This window comes from Petromyzon marinus, chromosome 12, assembly GCF_048934315.1.
Source record: "Petromyzon marinus isolate PM22_M1 ecotype Great Lakes invasive population chromosome 12, UKy_Petmar_22M1.pri1.0, whole genome shotgun sequence".
NCBI lineage: Eukaryota > Metazoa > Chordata > Hyperoartia > Petromyzontiformes > Petromyzontidae > Petromyzon > Petromyzon marinus.
In genome coordinates this window covers 13,176,011-13,193,523 of record NC_133678.1, presented here as the reverse complement: position 1 = coordinate 13,193,523, position 17,513 = coordinate 13,176,011, and the positions used below count along the sequence as shown (strand labels likewise).

Genomic DNA, 17,513 nt, shown 5'->3' with positions numbered 1-17,513 from the left:
CCCCCTCCCTCTCCTCCCCTCCCCCCCTCCCTCTCCTCCCCTCCCCCCCTCCCTCTCCTCCCCTCCCCCCTCCCTCTCCTCCCCCCTCCCCCCTCCCTCTCCGCCCCCTCCCTCTCCTCCCCCCCTCCCTCTCCTCCCCCTCCTCTCCCTCTCTCTGTTTTTCTTCCTCCTCCCTCTCTCCTCCCCCACTCTCCTTTCCCTCCCCCCTCCCTCTCTTCTCCCTCCAGCCTCCCTCCCCCTCCTCTCCCTCTCCTTTCTCCCTCCTCCCTCTCTCACTCACGCGTCCCGCACCATTTCCACACAGACGCACGTACGCACGCCTCATCCTAGCGTCTTCCTCTCGTCTTCCCTGTTGATATAAAAAGAACCCCCCCGCCCCCCACGAACGACGCCACCACCCCGCCACCCACAGTAGCCATCGCCTGCAGCATCACCATCACCACCACGGAATTGCAGCATCTCGCACGGACGCCGGAGCGGCCACAGAGACGGAGGAGACACAGAGAGGGGGGAGAGAGACGGACCGGAGGCAGCCAAAGGCGACTGCTGTCGGGGCTGCTGCGTGAGAGAGAGAGTGCGGCTGAGAGTCGGTGTGCCTCTTGTCTGCATCCATCGAGTGAGAACACACGCGGACACACACAACTAGACACACACATACACACCGTGTGGGCTTCACACAGCTGTTCATGTGTATAGAACACTCTTTCCATAGACACACACAACCAGTCACACACACACCGTGTGAGCTATACACAATTGTTCATGTGTATAGAACACTCTTACCATAGACCCACACAACCAGTCACACACACACCGTGTGAGCTATACACAATTGTTTATGTGTATAGAATACTCTTACCATAGACACACACAACCAGACACACACCGTGTGAGCTTCACACAACTGTTCATGTGTATAGAACACTCTTACCATAGACACACACAACCAGACACACACACACCGTGTGAGCTATACACAATTGTTCATGTGTATAGAACACTCTTACCATAGACACACAACCAGACACACACACCGTGTGAGCTATACACAATTGTTCATGTGTATAGAATACTCTTACCATAGACACACACAACCAGACACACACTGTGTGAGCTATACACAATTGTTCATGTGTATAGAATACTCTTACCATAGACACACACAACCAGTCACACACACACACCGTGTGAGCTATACACAATTGTTCATGTGTATAGAACACTCTTACCATAGACACACAACCAGACGTGCACACAGTGATAAGAGTGCCCGTGCTGTACAGAACTGTTCATATTATACTCTTTGGTTTTTTCGGTAAAGTCACGTAGGTAAAATAATAATAAAATAAATGAAAACAATACAATAAATGAAAACAACTACATTTAGTTGTTTTCATTTATTTTATTTTTATTTTAGCTACGTGACTTTACCGAAAAAAAACAAAGAGTATGAATCCTTCCAGTCACGAAAGCTTCAAATCCGTTCATATTATAGTCAACACTTTACAGGCCGCTATACACAGAGACAGCTTCCACACACTGACACACACGTTGTGTACGTCACATGTAACTGTTCGCATGCACGTTCTATACAGAACCATGCACAATGTGTATGCTGTACAGAACGCACACCTGTCAACCCATTATGAGTGCCTCCCTTATTACAGACCGATTCGGACATTATTGGTCAGCCCGTGCCCTTATATATCTCAACATTCATTCTACAAAGTCCCATCACGAAGGAGAAACATGAACAAATAAGTTTAACACGTAGCAGGCTTTCGCGACCAATATTATTCATAATAAAGGTTTTCGGGTTAGATCGCGTTATTTATAAATGTGTCGTAACCCTCCACCACCCGACGAATTGCCCGATGATGCTGGATGTAATTACCAGAGAAACGTCGTACTCAAGAATTGTAAATGTTGTGGATTCACTCTTCAACACACCGGTGGGCTAAAGTAGTGAACTATTTTGTCTTTTGTCAACGTGACACATTGTTTACTGTTTGGCCGTGTCGAGTGGTGGAGGGTTACGACACATTTATAAATAACGCGATCTAACCCAAAAACCTTTATTATGAAAAAACAAAAAATGCTTTTTGCCCGTATTGAAACCGATGTACGCCGTATGGACCTGCAAGTTCTATTTCCCTGCACAAGAATACAGGGTAAACCGTATGGTTTGATAGGTATGAGGACTCTTCATATGCAGTATATCACACTATACATTCCACAATATACAGAACCACTTTACACACGCTGTCTCATGCTATGAAGAACTTAATATATCGCGTATAACAATATATATGAAGTATATATAGTGTAACACTATATAGTGTATATAGTGTAACACTCTATATAGCGATTCATTTTCATAGAGTGTGTATGCTGTACAGAACTGTTCAAATGTATAACACAATATATAGAACTATACAAATCTACACACTACAGTACTATACAATCTACAATATATACACAACCCACAACACGCTGTGTGTACACTATGTAGAAATGTTTATACATACAGAGCTATATACAATACACTAAATACATGCACACAGAGATAGAACCCAATGCAATAACATCTCTCGAAGCAAGATAATAATCTGCCAGAATTCTGGTTAAGCCAGAAGACGATCAGACATCAAGTCAAATTGAAGTAAAAACATCTTCATTTGTACCGTACATTTGCATCTGCCTATGACCACATTTCCCGGAATACGCTGCTTCTCAGATCTCTGATTCTAAGCGGGGATTTTGTGCCTGGCAAGTGCTGGGTTGTTGTGACCAGCCTCCCACAGACAGGCTACAGGGTGAACAGTAGAGGGCAGTGCAGCAAAGCATCCATTGCTGTACGGTACTTCTATGTATCGTGCAACAATGTCAATGCTCCCTTGCATTTACCAACCTACACAGACCGGCATGGTAAAGTTGTGGTCAAATGACCTCTGTGACCCCTGCATGGCTTGGCAAAGCCCTCATCCAGCAGAAGCCATGCAACGATGGCTGTACATCTACAGTGAGGGAAAAAATATTTGATCCCCTGCTGATTTTGTACGTTTGCCCACTAATAAAGAAATGATCAGTCTATAATTTTAATGGTAGCTTTATTTGAACAGAGAGAGACAGAATAACAACAACAAAATCCAGAAAAACGCATGTCAAAAATGTTATAAATTGATTTGCATTTTAATGAGGGAAATAAGTATTTGACCCCCTCTCAATCAGAAAGATTTCTGGCTCCCAGGTGTCTTTTATGCAGGTAACGAGCTGAGATTAGAAGCATACTGTTAAAGGGAGTGCTCCTAATCTCAGCTTGTTACGTATATAAAAGACACCTGTCCACAGAAGCAACCAATCAGATTCCAAACTCTCCACCATGGCCAAGACCAAAGAGCTCTCCAAAGATATCAGGGACAAGATTGTAGACCTACAAAAGGCTGGAATGAGCTACAAAACCATTGCCAAGCAGCTTGGTGAGAAGGTGACAACAGTTGGTGCGATTATTCGCAAATGGAAGAAACAAAAGAACTGTCAATCTCCCTCGGCCTGGGGCTCCATGCAAGATCTCACCTCGTGGAGTTGCAATGATCATGAGAACGGTGAGGAATCAGCCCAGAACTACACGGGAGGATCTTGTCAATGATTGCAAGGCAGCTGGGACCATAGTCACCAAGAAAACAATTGGTAACACACTACGCCGTTAAGGACTGAAATCCTGCAGCGCCCGCAAGGTCCCCCTGCTCAAGAAAGCACATATACATGCCCGTCTGAAGTTTGCTAATGAACATCTGAATGATTCAGAGGACAACTGGGTGAAAGTGTTGTGGTCAGATGAGACCAAAATGGAGCTGTTTGGCATCAACTCAACTCGCCGTGTTTGGAGGAGGAATACTGCCTGCAATAATTGCAAATTCATTAATCCCTAAGAATGAACAACACCAAATTAAGCCAAGGGCCTCAAAACCACCTAGACTGTATGGGCTACCAAAGATTCATGAAATCGGCATCCCATTACGACCCATAGTCAGTACAATTGGCTCTGCCACTTATAAATTAGCAAAATATATAACTAAACAAATACAGCCCTACATCGGTAGGACATCTTCATTCATAAGAAATTCAGAACATCTTGTGAATGTGATTCAAGATATCAAACTTAATCCTAATGATATTCTGGTAAGTTTTGATGTGATTTCTCTATTCACTAAGGTTCCAGTGAATGAATCGCTTAAATTACTTGATACACTCGTAAAGAATACAGGTTTACCAAAATATATTCCGAAACTTGCTGACCATTGTTTAAATAACACTTACTTCTTATGGAGAGGGGATTTCTTTAAACAAAAGGAAGGAGCAGCAATGGGCTCTCCTTTATCTCCTGCGATAGCAAATCTGTACATGGAAAACTTTGAAATAAGAGCACTTGCCTCGAGCACATTAAAACCATCTTTTTGGTTTAGATGTGGATGCCATTTTGGTTGTCTGGCCACATGGTAAAGATACACTTAATGATTTTCTAAATAATCTCAATACACAAAACCCGGCCATCCAGTTCACCATGGAAATGGAGGTGAATAACACACTCCCGTTCCTGGATATTTTGCTTGGACATGGCATAAACGGTAAAATAATACAGCGTTTACAGAAAGCAAACGCACACTGATGCCAATCTGAATGCAGATTCGCATCATCATCCAGCTCAGAAATCCTCTGTTATCAAGATGCTCATACATCGGGCTAAAACAGTGTAAGATGGTGAAAGTCTAGTGAGAGAGATCAAACACGTTAAAGAGCATTACGACAGAATGTCTACAATAATACTCAAATTAACAGAGCACTGAATTCCAAATCACGATCACAAAGCAACACTGCTGAAAGCGATCAGATGCTTAAAACAATTCAAATTCCATATATCTCAGGGGTAACTGAAAAATTCGCCCGTGTTTTGCAAAAGCAAAACATTACAGTAAGATTTGGTACGGTACACAAAATTCAAAAACTAGTATCTTGCACTAAAGACGAATTACCTAAATTATCAACAGAAGGTGTATATCTGATTAATTGTTTATGTGGCAGATGCTATATTGGACAGATGGGACATAACATCAGCATAAGACTAAAAGAACACCAAAGAAATATTAAATTATCTAAAACACATATGTTGGCAGTGGCAGAACATGCTTGTCAACAAGGACACTCAATTGATTTTGATAATGTTGAAGTGTTGTGTAAAACTAATTATTACTGGCAAAGACTAATTAGAAAATCCATTGAAATTGAGAGAAACAGAAATAACGTTAATCGTTCTGATAGCTATAGGCTTAGTGCGGCTTGGAAGTGTATTATTAAATAATACATATTACAATTCCTTATAGGGGAAACATTAATTAATGGATTACTAATGTAGCATGTAATCACAATAACACACATTACAACTAATTACTAATCTAGAACTCATTACTAATCATAACCATTGACTGATTACCAATCGATTATATAATTACAATACCCCCCCTCCGCCTCAAATCACTGCACCTGAAATGAGTTAAATGATGACGCCACCCTGCTGCTCTATTTAAGACCGAGAGCAAGTGAGGGCTTTACCTGGCGAATTGCCCGATGATGCTGGATGTAATTACCAGCGAAACGTCGTACTCAAACTGTAAATGTTGTGGATTCACTCTTCAACACACCGGTAAGCTGAAGTAGTGAACTAATTGTCTTTTGTCAACGTGATACTTTTTTGCTGATTGGCCGTGTCGGGTGGTGGAGGGTTACGACACATTTATAAATAACGCGATCTAACCGAAAAAAACCTTCATTATGTATGTATATACAGTATGTTGAACTTCTTTCGCACCGTACGGAGCCGACCATGCTAATCGGAGGTTCAGGGAAAGGACAACAAACTAAAAATAAAAAAGCAATTCTAAAGAAATACGTTTTAAATCTAGATTTAAAAGTGCATAACTCCAGTGGCTTCCTAATATCAGAAAGAAGAGCGTTCCAGACGGCCGCAGAAGCGCATCTGAAAGCGTGCGATGCGGTGACCGTCTTTGTTGGTTAGCCAAAAGCTGCTGCGAGGATGACTGGAGTTTGCATGAGGGTTCATGCTCCGTAACGAGATCAGCAAGGTATTTTTTTTTATTTTGTGGCAAGCACTTTGTGTGTAATGAGTGCGACCTTATAACAACGTATTTGTTCAATAACTGAAGCCAATGCAGCTCGGCGAGCACTGGGACTGATATGGTCAGATCTTGCAGTACCCGTCACGACATGTGCCAAGTAATTTTGTACACTGTTTTTGCCCGACGTCCCGTGGAGTAGCGAGTTGCAATAACCGAGCCTTGTCAATACTGTGCTGCACGCCACTGTGTTGATTATGTCAAGACTCATTAGTGGTCGAATGTGTCATAGAGCCCTGATATGAAAATTGCAGGACTTAACTATATTTTGCATGTGGTGATCAAACGGCATATTCTGGTCGTGTGTGGTGCCGAGGCTCTTTAGACGAGCCCAAAAACTGCCACATCTGATCCTCCCATAAATGTTGTCACCTGAGCCCGAGGCACTGCATTCACCACTACCTGGAGTATAGAATTCACAGGACTTGGACCTAGACTGGAACGCCGCTATGCCCTCCCACATCAGCAATTGTGACTCTGTCAGCACTTTTAAATCCAGTGTGAAAACATATTTTCATTCGTTGGCATTTCCTGTACGTAGTTTAATTGGATTTTACCTAAACTGGACTGTAATTAATCTTTATTTGAAGCTTTCATGACTGCAGGAATCCATACTCTTTGGTTCTTTCGGTAAAGTCACGTAGGTATAAAATAAAATAAATGACGACGTTTTTGGCACAACACAAGTGTCCGTCATCAGGTGGGAAAGCCATGGTCTGCTGCCTCTCTCTTAGATCTCTCGTGCTCACATGTCCGTTGCATTGCACTCTCATGCTCACATGTCTTTTGGATTGCACTCTCATACTCACAGTCTCTTAGAATCACACCCATTGGGTTGCATTCCCTCGTCGATGAGGCCACTCATCTCCTTCTTTTCTACAGTTGCATGCTAATTTCTCACGTTAACATCATGCTAATCTCTCACATAAACATAGCCACATCCGTGGCCTTTAATTTCTCACATTAACATCGTGCTAATCCCTCACATTAACATAGCCACTTCCGTGCCCTCGTTTAAGAGGCCGCTCTCCTATCTTACAGTTACATGCTAATTTCTCACATTAACATCACTAGCCCCGGCCACTTCTTTATGACCCGTGAGCTACACCCATTCAAGCCTTTTTAAAATAGTTTGCCTCAGCAGCAGGCCATGCTTTCCTACCTGATGATGGACGCTTATGTTGCGCCTGAAACGTCGTGATTTATTTTATTTTATACCTACGTGACTTTACCGAAAGAACCAAAGAGTATTCTACTGTAATTGTATCAGAATTTTATACTGGAGGAATCCAATGAGCTATGAAGCTCTTTTTCACAGATGTTCAGTCAGGACCGGGTGAACAAGTTACAACAAAAAACAATATTATTGATTTCTAACGTAGTTATTCATTTTATCTGTATTGTGAGTGCAGTTATCATTTTATTGGATTTAATTTGGAATTTATTGATACTTGGGAGTGCATTTTATTTTTTGTACCGCGCTTTGAGATTTCGTTATGAAAGGGGCTTTCATAAAATCAATATTACTCTGGTTCTTTCGGTAAAGTCACGTACAAAATAAAATCAAATAATAGAATACGACGTTTCGATTGCACCACAAGCAAACATCATCAGGTAAGAATGAATGAGAAAAAAAACATAGTCAACTTATAAACACAATGCAACACAACACAGAGAGCCGGCCAACACAACAGCCAACACCCCACCTGGCTGACCACGCTTACAAAGAATGACAAACAGAAAGACAGTGCCACTGTGTCGATGGCGTAAATAGAGAGAGGGGGGAGGGGTTGGGGCAGAGTGAGAGGGGAGGGGGGGCAGAGAACATTGAGAGATTTCGATTTAAAGCTTTCGTGACTGCAAGGATTCATCTTCTTTGGTTCTTTCGGTAAAGTCACGTAGAATGAGAATAAAATAATAAATTGATAAAATAAAATAACACAATAATATTCTCACGACGTTTCGGCCAGATCGCGACCTTTAAGCTTAGAAGCTTAAAGGTCGCGATCTGAGCGTGGCTTTTTCACTCCATCGCTGTCCTCCAGACAGTATCGTCCCTTCACCTGATGAAGGCCGCTTGTGTTGTGGCCGAAACGTCGTGAGAATAGTATTGTGTTATTTTATTTTATCAATTTATTATTTTATTCTCATTCTACGTGACTTTACCGAAAGAACCAAAGAACATTGAGAGAGTTGTGTGGAATTCAGGACCATAGTGGCCGGAGGAGAGACAATGGACTATAAACAAACCACACGGTAATGTTTAACACGTAGGCTTTCGCGACCAATATTATTCATAATAATAGTTTTTGGGTTATATCGCGTTATTTATAAATGTGTCGTAACCCTTCACCACCCAACACGGCCAATCAGCAAAAAAAGTGTCAATTCAGAGTGAATCCACTTACACCCTTCAACACACCGGTGGGCTAAAGTAGTGAACTACTGTATTTGTCTTTTGTCAACGTGACACTTTTTTTGCTGATTGGCCGTGTCGGGTGGTGGAGGGTTATGATACATTTATAAATAACGCGATCTAACCAAAAAACATTTATTATGAACAGCACGGTAATATTTAGAGCAAGAAAATCGGAAGTTTGAGAAAGCAAATTTAGTAAAATTAGGAAGTGTAATGCAATGCAACACATTCTTACCTACTGATGGTTGTTAGTGTTGCAATCGAAACGTCGTATTCTATTATTATGATTATATTTTATGTTCTACGTGGCTTTACTGAAAGAACCAAAGAGTAATTCCTGCAGTCACGAAAGCTTCGAATCTAGTTTAAAATCAACATTATTATTACACATAACTGATGCACACACACTGTCAGTACATGGTAGATTTGGAATGTATATATTACATATGGTATTGTGTGTGCTGTGTGAGTTACTAGGAAAATACAGTATAAGTATATTGTTTTACGATTAGTATATACACACACACAGACACATAATAAACTGTTGCAGGTGTGTGTATATTATGTCTGTGGTGTACAATTCAGTTGGTGATCCAGCCCTCGAGTCAAACAACCAGGCACCGAGAGACTTCCAACCTTCACACCTATTTGTATCACGCAGTACAGATAGATACACAGATAGCCTGGCAGACAACTGGACACGTGGAGAGATCAACAGAAAGAAAGACAAATCAACGGACAGGCAGACAGATAGAGTGGAACATTGACAGATGGACATGCGAAATGGAGCTGCAACGAGGCATCGATTGGTCAATTAGTATTGATTCTTAAGCTCATGCTACCTGCATTGAATCACGTGTGTAAGGATAAATTAATCAGTTTGGGGCAGTGACACGGTCTAGCGGTAGTGCGTTCATCGCCGGTTACAAAGATGCGCGTTCGGTTCTAACTCAGTGGCTGCCCTGGTAAATACTGTGGGTGTGGTAACCATAAAAGTACGCACCGTTTTGCTTCACAGTGAGCGTTACAGATCCCATGACGGCATTTGCAAGAGTAGGTCATCATGACGTTCCAAATTCAGAAATTACCTGCAAATGTACGGTATTGGAATGTGCACAACAATAATCGACCCCCGTCCTACGGAAACTTGGCAGGACCCTCCTGAAAAGGTCATGAGACTCGGTGAAGCTTTCTTGGGTGAACAAAACATACAATTGTCAGGATATTTTTCAAATCGCACGCAATTGCATGTGATGGGTTTGTCCAACCTCTGCAGCTGCATCAGTAACGGTGACAAACAAGATTCAGTTCTTGAATCGTATCATGGCCCTGAATCGTGCCAACTCATCGACTAAAGACAGACAAAACGCACCGATAACGAAGCACACAGCAGGCCAGACAGCTAAAAACAGACGGACAGATGGCTAATCAGACAGACAAGTCGACAGACACCTGATATCTGAATAGGGGCCGTCCATAAATGACGTCACGCGATTTTGGACGATTTTTTACCCCCCCCTCCCCTCGTCACACGGCGTCACAAAACGTCAGACCCCCCCCCCCTCAAATATGACGTCACAAAGCTCTACCCCCCCCCCAAAACCATATTTCCATTTTGAAAATAAACCATGCTTCAAATCGCTTTAAACTATTGTCGTTGTAGTGCGTATTTAATGTGGCGTTGCACTCTGATGTTGTAGGAGAAAACATTTATTAAAAAGTCTACTTAATTAAGTAGAACGTGTTGTCTATATTTATTTAAAGTTGCGCATTTTGATGTGACGTCACATTTCTCAAACCCCCCCCCTCCTCGATGCTCGTCACACATCGTCACAAATGTGTAACCCCCCGTCCCCCCTAGGTGCGTGACGTCATTTATGGACGGCCCCATAATGGCCACAGCAAGACCTGTGTGCTCTACTCATTGATCAAAGCCTGACATTGGGGCACTTTTTTTACGCCGTACGTAGCCAACCGGAGGTCCTAATGGCGAGAGCACGACCCATAGCTGTTACACACAGCAGTGCCTGCGGCCCAAGTGGTCGTACATCACGACAGTGGAATGGCGTGTGATGCATTATCACCACGGCATGCTCTGTAATATCACCACGGCATGCTCTGTAATATCACCACGGCATGCTCTGTTTCTACAGTGACTGTCTATGTTACTGTAGTCAATTTGGGAGCGGTAGTGTAGCGATTAACGCGCTGCGCTATGAACCCGGCCATCTGAGTTCAACTCATCGCCATCACCGGTGACGATGATCTGAACTGGTCCTGGGCCTCCCCAAGGTCAAGTCAGCATCAACTGAGTACCTGGTGTGATGTGTAAACATCTCCACAAGGGAGACAAAGGCGGCTGGGTGCGGTGTTGGTCACCCACCCCCTCGTGTGCTGTGCAAGCCTTCATAGGTGCTCGCTTAACAGCACTTTCCCCAACGATCTGTTAAGGCTACACGGGGGATCTTTGTCTTGTAGTCACTGTGGCATAATGGACACACTGTGAGCACCCATTTCACCGGATATGAATCCCACCCCATACCAGACCTACAGCGAATGTGTGTAGCGGATGCGTCCGTAATAGCTATGACTATAGTGGCTGTATCTATAGAGACTGCCTGGTACGTACGCACGTGTGTATGATGCACAGTCGTGTTCACAAGAATCCCCTGCATGTCCGCCGCAGAGGGGGGTTTCTTTCTGCTGTAGGGCAGCCTGCACAAAGAGCTCGTTTCCTACATTCATGTTTTTCATTCTTATCGCTAAAACAAATGTGGGCTTTGACCTGGGGGTGGGAATCACGCTTGGACCGATTAAGTTGCCGGTGCGGATGAGTGCTGTGGGTGCAGGCCCACTCATGCATGCACACTGCTGGGCATGTGTGTTTGTGTATGTATGTATGTAATATTTGTGTGTGTCCGGGGGGGGGGGGTGATCTATGTTTCCCATACTTGGGCAGTGAGCTCATGACCAGCTCTGATTTGGCAGCGGAAGCCTCACTAAAGCAGTTGAGCGGAGCGGCATTATCTTTACATCAGCTGCGTGATGCTTTGTGGAAGCTATCTCCTGGCCTCTTGCTTCACGTGAAGCTCTGGGTCTTCTCGGCCACGAACTTTTCTTATTTCTTATATGGACCCCTTTACAGGAAAACCTGCGCCGGCTTGAAACGTACAGGCTGGTCTGTCTACAATCCCCATCCTGAGTTTAACCAGGTTGGATTGTGTGAGGAGCTCACATATCCTTGCAAGATCTGGACACAGTCCCATCAATGAGCTTCGCCGCACTCTTAAGCAATAAATGACGGTGAATGAGGGACTCTCGCAACAACGCTCGAGCTGCCAGGCAGCTCAAGCACAGCTGGGTGGAACAGTGTGGAGCGCGAATGGTGGATCTGACAGCAATCTCAGTCGCTCACTTAATCCATAAAACTTGGGCTTGTCACGCTACCTTCCAGAAAGCCCTCGACTCTTCACGTGGCCGAAAATGCACCTCGCCTGGCACAAGCGCCGTGGCGGTGTCGCCGCAGATTTAATGGCAAATGCCAGTTGCTGCTGCGGTTGCTTTTTTGCTGCCTTGTGCCTTGGTACGGGGGGCCACCACGTGTACGCCTGTGCGTGTATGCGAGTGTAATGATGTGCATTCACACATCGCCTACGCTGCCATGTGCTGTCACTGTGCGTGCGTGGGTGGGCTCTGTGCGCGCCCGGTTGTTTTTTTTGTTAAAAACGTCGCGCTGGTTACGCCACGACCTGGGTGTGATGGATTTGCAGGTGTCCTTTTACTAAAAGGGGTGGCTTTCGACTCACACGGTACGTTATGTTACGACTCATTCTGAAATTCAAGGGAATTGCAATTCAAGGGGGGGGGGGGGGGAGGGGCGCGTGTACTGTGCTGCAAGAACACCGCGGCTAGGTGTGGGTTTCACACTGTCGGGCTCCAAGTTCCCGCATTCTCAAATTCCTGCTCAGCATTCTTTACAGCCTCACCAGATGACGACTGGTGACCTTTGACATTGCACCGGTTTGCTTAATTAAACAGCTGGGAGTGGACCCTTAAAGTAAAATCCTTCTTCCGATTATCGTTGTGAATGTACATTGGGTCTGGCGAGAGTAACTCTAGGAAGCTTGTAATGACATTGGTATTCATCAAGTCCGTGTTCGTTGGCAAAGAGGTGGCTCACAACTCCACTGTAAGGCAATGGTAAATATCGACCAAGACACAATGCAACGGTGCCTCCATTAACTACCGCCATTTACACAGTGATGTTCAGTACTGGGCGTGGTGGCACACACTTCGAGTAAACAGTAATACTGGTAGGAACCTCCTGGTTACACCAGCCCTCAGGGGATTATTGTGTCCGTCAGTCCGTCGTGCATCCAAAAATGGGAGGGGTGGGGCTGGGAGGGCCTGGGTGGGGAGGGTGGGGCTGGGTGGGGAGGGGAGAGTGGGGAGGGGCTGGGAGGGGAGGGTGGGGTGGGGAGGGGCTGGGTGGGGAGGGTGGGGAGGGGCTGGGTGGGGAGGGTGGGGTTGGGTGGGGGGAGGGAGGGATGGGGCTGGGTGGTGAGGGGCTGGTCACCCCGTGGTGCCCTTATAAAACTCAACGTTTAACCTACTCATGCCGGCTTGTGCCCACCCTCAGTCGGGCATATTTGCGGAATACACCACGCCGCCGTTGATCCTGGCCATTGACCGAGCAACCCAACGTTCCTACCAGCTCCCTCCGCAGGAATGTGTTCATTGTAGTGACATCGCGGGATGTCACTGTGTAGTGCCGGCCCTAGAGAGGCATGGCATGTGATGTAACGACATCGCGGATACCACGATGGTGTGGGTGTAGTACCGACCCTAGAGGGGCTCGGTGAGTGCTGCGTGATAGCGCTGGGTGGCACCACGCTTGGCGTGCAGTGCCGGCCTCTACAGGACAGATTGTTGAAGTGCCGGCCGTAGGAAAGGGGTTACTAAAGGCCATGGCACTCTGGTTGACCCGAGAGGACACGTGACCGGTTAAGTTTACAAAGGGGCCCCAAGTGGGGGCTAGGGGTGGTCACGTGGTCGGGGTCCAGATCCTGCTCGAGAATTCTGGAAGGTGGTCGTGGCCAAGGGTGGAGCCAGCCACACCACAGAGGATATAAGTCGGATCCCCCCAGAGGGACCGGCGTTGTTGTTCATTCTGAAGAAACCTTCGTCTCCGTCCTACGTTCTCTGAGTCTCCAACACGTGCACCTGGACCCAAGCTGTGGTCCCGGCCTGTAGTGTAGTTAGCCTGGTGGTCACTACCATAGATTGTTATTCTGTTAAGGGACAGTTACCCCGTGTGTTGGTGTTAAATAAATGTGTTGCCTCCAAGTCTACGTCTGCGACTCAGTTGAACTAACTACATTATTATCACCACTGCGCGAGCTTTCGCAGTTGTGCTGCACGTGGAACTTAACGTCGGACATCGCGCCGAGCGACACTCGGTTCAACGTGAAAAGACACGGGAGAGGAGTGATTACGAGTTATCATTGCTGCAGGTGGTGGCAAACGCCTGCAAAACCTGGTGCTTAGGAGACGCATTTGGTGGTTGATGCAGGTGCGACATCCATATGCTGGTCTACGAGGTGGCCACTAGATGTCAGTACAGCAAGTAGGCTGCTAACCTATCTGCGTGGACTTTTGAGAATTATTTCTTTGTATGCATGGGCCTTCTTCAGGCACTCTGGCTCCCTCCCCCACAAACAATTAGTGAAGGTGGAACTGGTTCCAGAATTGTATTTGTTTTTGTTTGCGTATTTAAAATATTTAATCTGGAATACGCCTTGATGGAACATATCGTTTTCAAGGGTGTATCTATAGTGTCCGTTGACTCATACATAGTAACCCAGTTATGACATATACGCACATTAAATCTGTAACTTACACAGATTGCATTCATGCAATGAACACGTGTGAATAAGTAAACAAACGTTTTAATTGCAATAACATGAATGCGCCCCCCTAAGCGTGCAATCATAAACAAATGACCGTGGCTGGTGGCGGGCACAGGACGTTGCGGCAGGGCACAGCGTTTTCATAATCCAGCGGCGAGACATTCCATGCGTGGCTCTGCGATGTTATCGGAGAGGGACTTCAGAGAGGGAGGACCGAGTGACCCAGACAACAGGGCACTGTGGGATTTGACACCGTCGTTTCACCACAGTGGGGGGGCCTCTCTCATGCACACTCCACTGCTCTCCCAATGCCCTCCGTTTCAGCAACCAACGCCTCCCATCCAATTTCCCCCATTTGATCATTGCTTAGTGGGAGGTCTCTCCTTCTCTGCTGCTGCTTTAGTGAGAGGATTCTCCTCCGCTGCTGCTCCAGGTGACATTGGCAGAGTGGGGGAGTGGTGACGCTTTAATCGGTACACTGCACTATGACATACCTGTCAACCCCTTATCAGTGCCTACCTTATGACAGACCAATTCAGACCTTATTGGTCACTCCATGCCCTCATAACATCTCAACGTTCATCCCACAAAGTCCCATCACAAGGGAGAGACACAATCATATAGACAAAACAATTTTCATAATAAAGGTTTTTGGTTTAGATCGCGTTATTTATAAACGTGTCGTAACACCCCACCACCCGACACGGCCAAAGAGTAAAAAAATGTGTCACGTTTACATAAGACAAATAGTTCACTACTTTAGCCCACCGGTGTGTTGAAGAGTGAATAAACATTTACATGGTGGAGGGTTACGACACATTTATAAATAACGCGATCTAACCCAAAACCTTTATTATGAATAATATTGGTCGCGAAAGCCTGCTACGTGTTAAACTAAATATTTTTTGCCCGTATTGAAACGGCTGTATGTCGTATGGACCTGAAAACTCAATTTCCCTGTACAAGAATACGGGGTAAACCGTGTGGGTTGACACCAGGTATGCTATGAACTCAGCTGATTTGTAACGAGTTCGTGAACTGATGTTAGTCATGACAACGTTTTTTTTGGTAGGATTGCATAAATGTCAATGTGTTCTACACCCACCTCCACACTTTTGCCAATTGCCCGATGATGCTGCTTGTAATCGCCAGCAAAACGTCATCGCTCAAATTTTAAATGTTGTGAGTTTGCTCTCCAACACACACGCTGGTGTGCTGAAGTAGTAACTAATTGGCACGTTCCGTTTACGTGACAAACCTTACGGATTGGCTGTCGGGTGGAGAGGTGGCTGTATGACACACTTGCATGCACGCGATCCAACCTAAACAACGGTATCCGTGAGCTGAGCTCATTGTCTGGCCATAGCAAGTTATATCGGAACCAGACCTGGACTCTTTCACCACCCCACACTGATCAGCATGGTGAAGTATGGTCAAACAGTACTCACGACTGACACGGCAGGGTGGAGGCCGTCATCCACCCAGGCAATTGACAAAGCACTGTACATTAAATACCAGTGCAGTAGACTCGATTATTTGCGCTAATGACGGGGAGGACGGCCGCGGATAATCCAAAAATATTCATTTTCCTTGGATCTATCTGTCAAAAACCACTAATATAGGTATACATTATGTTTAAACCTTGAGGTTCTCATCACCGGCGTGCTCAGTGATAACACTTTCCTGCCCCCGCACAGAAGACTCGGTACACTAAGTGGATGATAGCAGAGCCACGCCAATCAACATCAATCAAACTCTGCCCACTGTTGTAAAGATATTGCAACTACTGTACTGTAGAGGTGACTCCGTGGGTTTCTGATTAACTGGAGCACATATTTGTTCGGTTTAAGCATGTGACTTTTAATAAATATTTCCAAGAATAACGATGTGTAACTGTTTTAAGATTATGAATTTGGACTTAAGGGAAAATCGACGAGTTATTAATTTATGTCAAAATATCAGGTGCACGGTTAATCCGCAAATTGTATAAAACGCACGCGGATAATCGAGAATCTAGTGTATTTACACCATGCAAACTGTATCAGATACTTGCTTTGCTTTCTTTCCCATCCCCACACCGATGACAGATGTTATGAAATGCCGTGAGACGTGATGAAATCTCATCTCGGCAGCTTATTTTTCGGAGTTCGCGTTGAGCTGACTGGCATGGCCTCTTGGGTGGTGATCGGCCACAGAAGATGACGTCGCGGTCACTTTTGATGTCTCTTCAATCGGCCTCTTATCCACGCTAGGTGGTGGTGCACCCTTACGCCCTTCAAAGCGTGTCAGTCCTTTGGCAATGAAACTGAAAAAAGCTGTACGTGTAATCCTCAGTTGGAATAAGCCAAATTAACTCGGTACATTATCTATGGTGGCGGTCGTCATTGGACAGCAGGCTAAGATAATAAATTCACCAGATTTGAGAACAAAGTGTATTCATTGGTGGCTGAAAGCCAGATTTTATTATACATATTATTATTATGATGCATGTTTACCAAGGAAAGTCCCACTGAGAATCAAGGACCTTTTGTCATGAGGGTCCTACCAAGTTTTCCCAGTGATGGGAACGATGTTGCTGTGCAAAATCCCCATTGAGTAATTTGCAGCGCTGGTTTATTTGTCAAATACTGGTTACACTGTGCGTGTATTTGTTTGGGCTATTTGAGGAAACTGGAGAATCCGGAGGAAACCCATGCAGAACAGAGGGAGAACACACAAATGCCACACGAAAAGTCACCGTAGTCGAGAATCGAACCCAGGCCTTCTTAGTTGTGAGTGTTACATTGCAAAAGATGCCAACGTTTGATGTCTCAGTGCTTTGATAAAACCATGATGTGACCTCTGAGCTAATATGTAATTTACCCAGGAAATCCTCAGTCTCAAGACTCCTCTTCGTGTATCGGAGGAAACCCACAAATAAGAGGGGCGGACACTCAAAGCAAACCGTACAGATAGGTCTGTAATTCTGGGCTATCAATCTCCCGTGTCTTACTT

At 45.1% G+C, this 17,513-nt stretch overlaps 1 protein-coding gene across 2 annotated transcripts in view; it reads left to right on the top strand.

Moving 5' to 3' along the window:
• Nucleotides 1-208: 208 nt before the first annotated feature.
• LOC116941537 (ras-related protein Rab-23-like) overlaps nucleotides 209-17,513 on the top strand; it is a 34,626-nt gene continuing 17,321 nt past the window's right edge. The window contains exon 1 of one of the 2 annotated variants that reach the window (XM_076066639.1): nucleotides 209-616. The gene's annotated coding sequence lies outside the window, so the exon portion shown is untranslated. The remainder of the gene's footprint in view (nucleotides 617-17,513) is intronic. The other variant, XM_032952688.2, reaches the window with a different exon arrangement.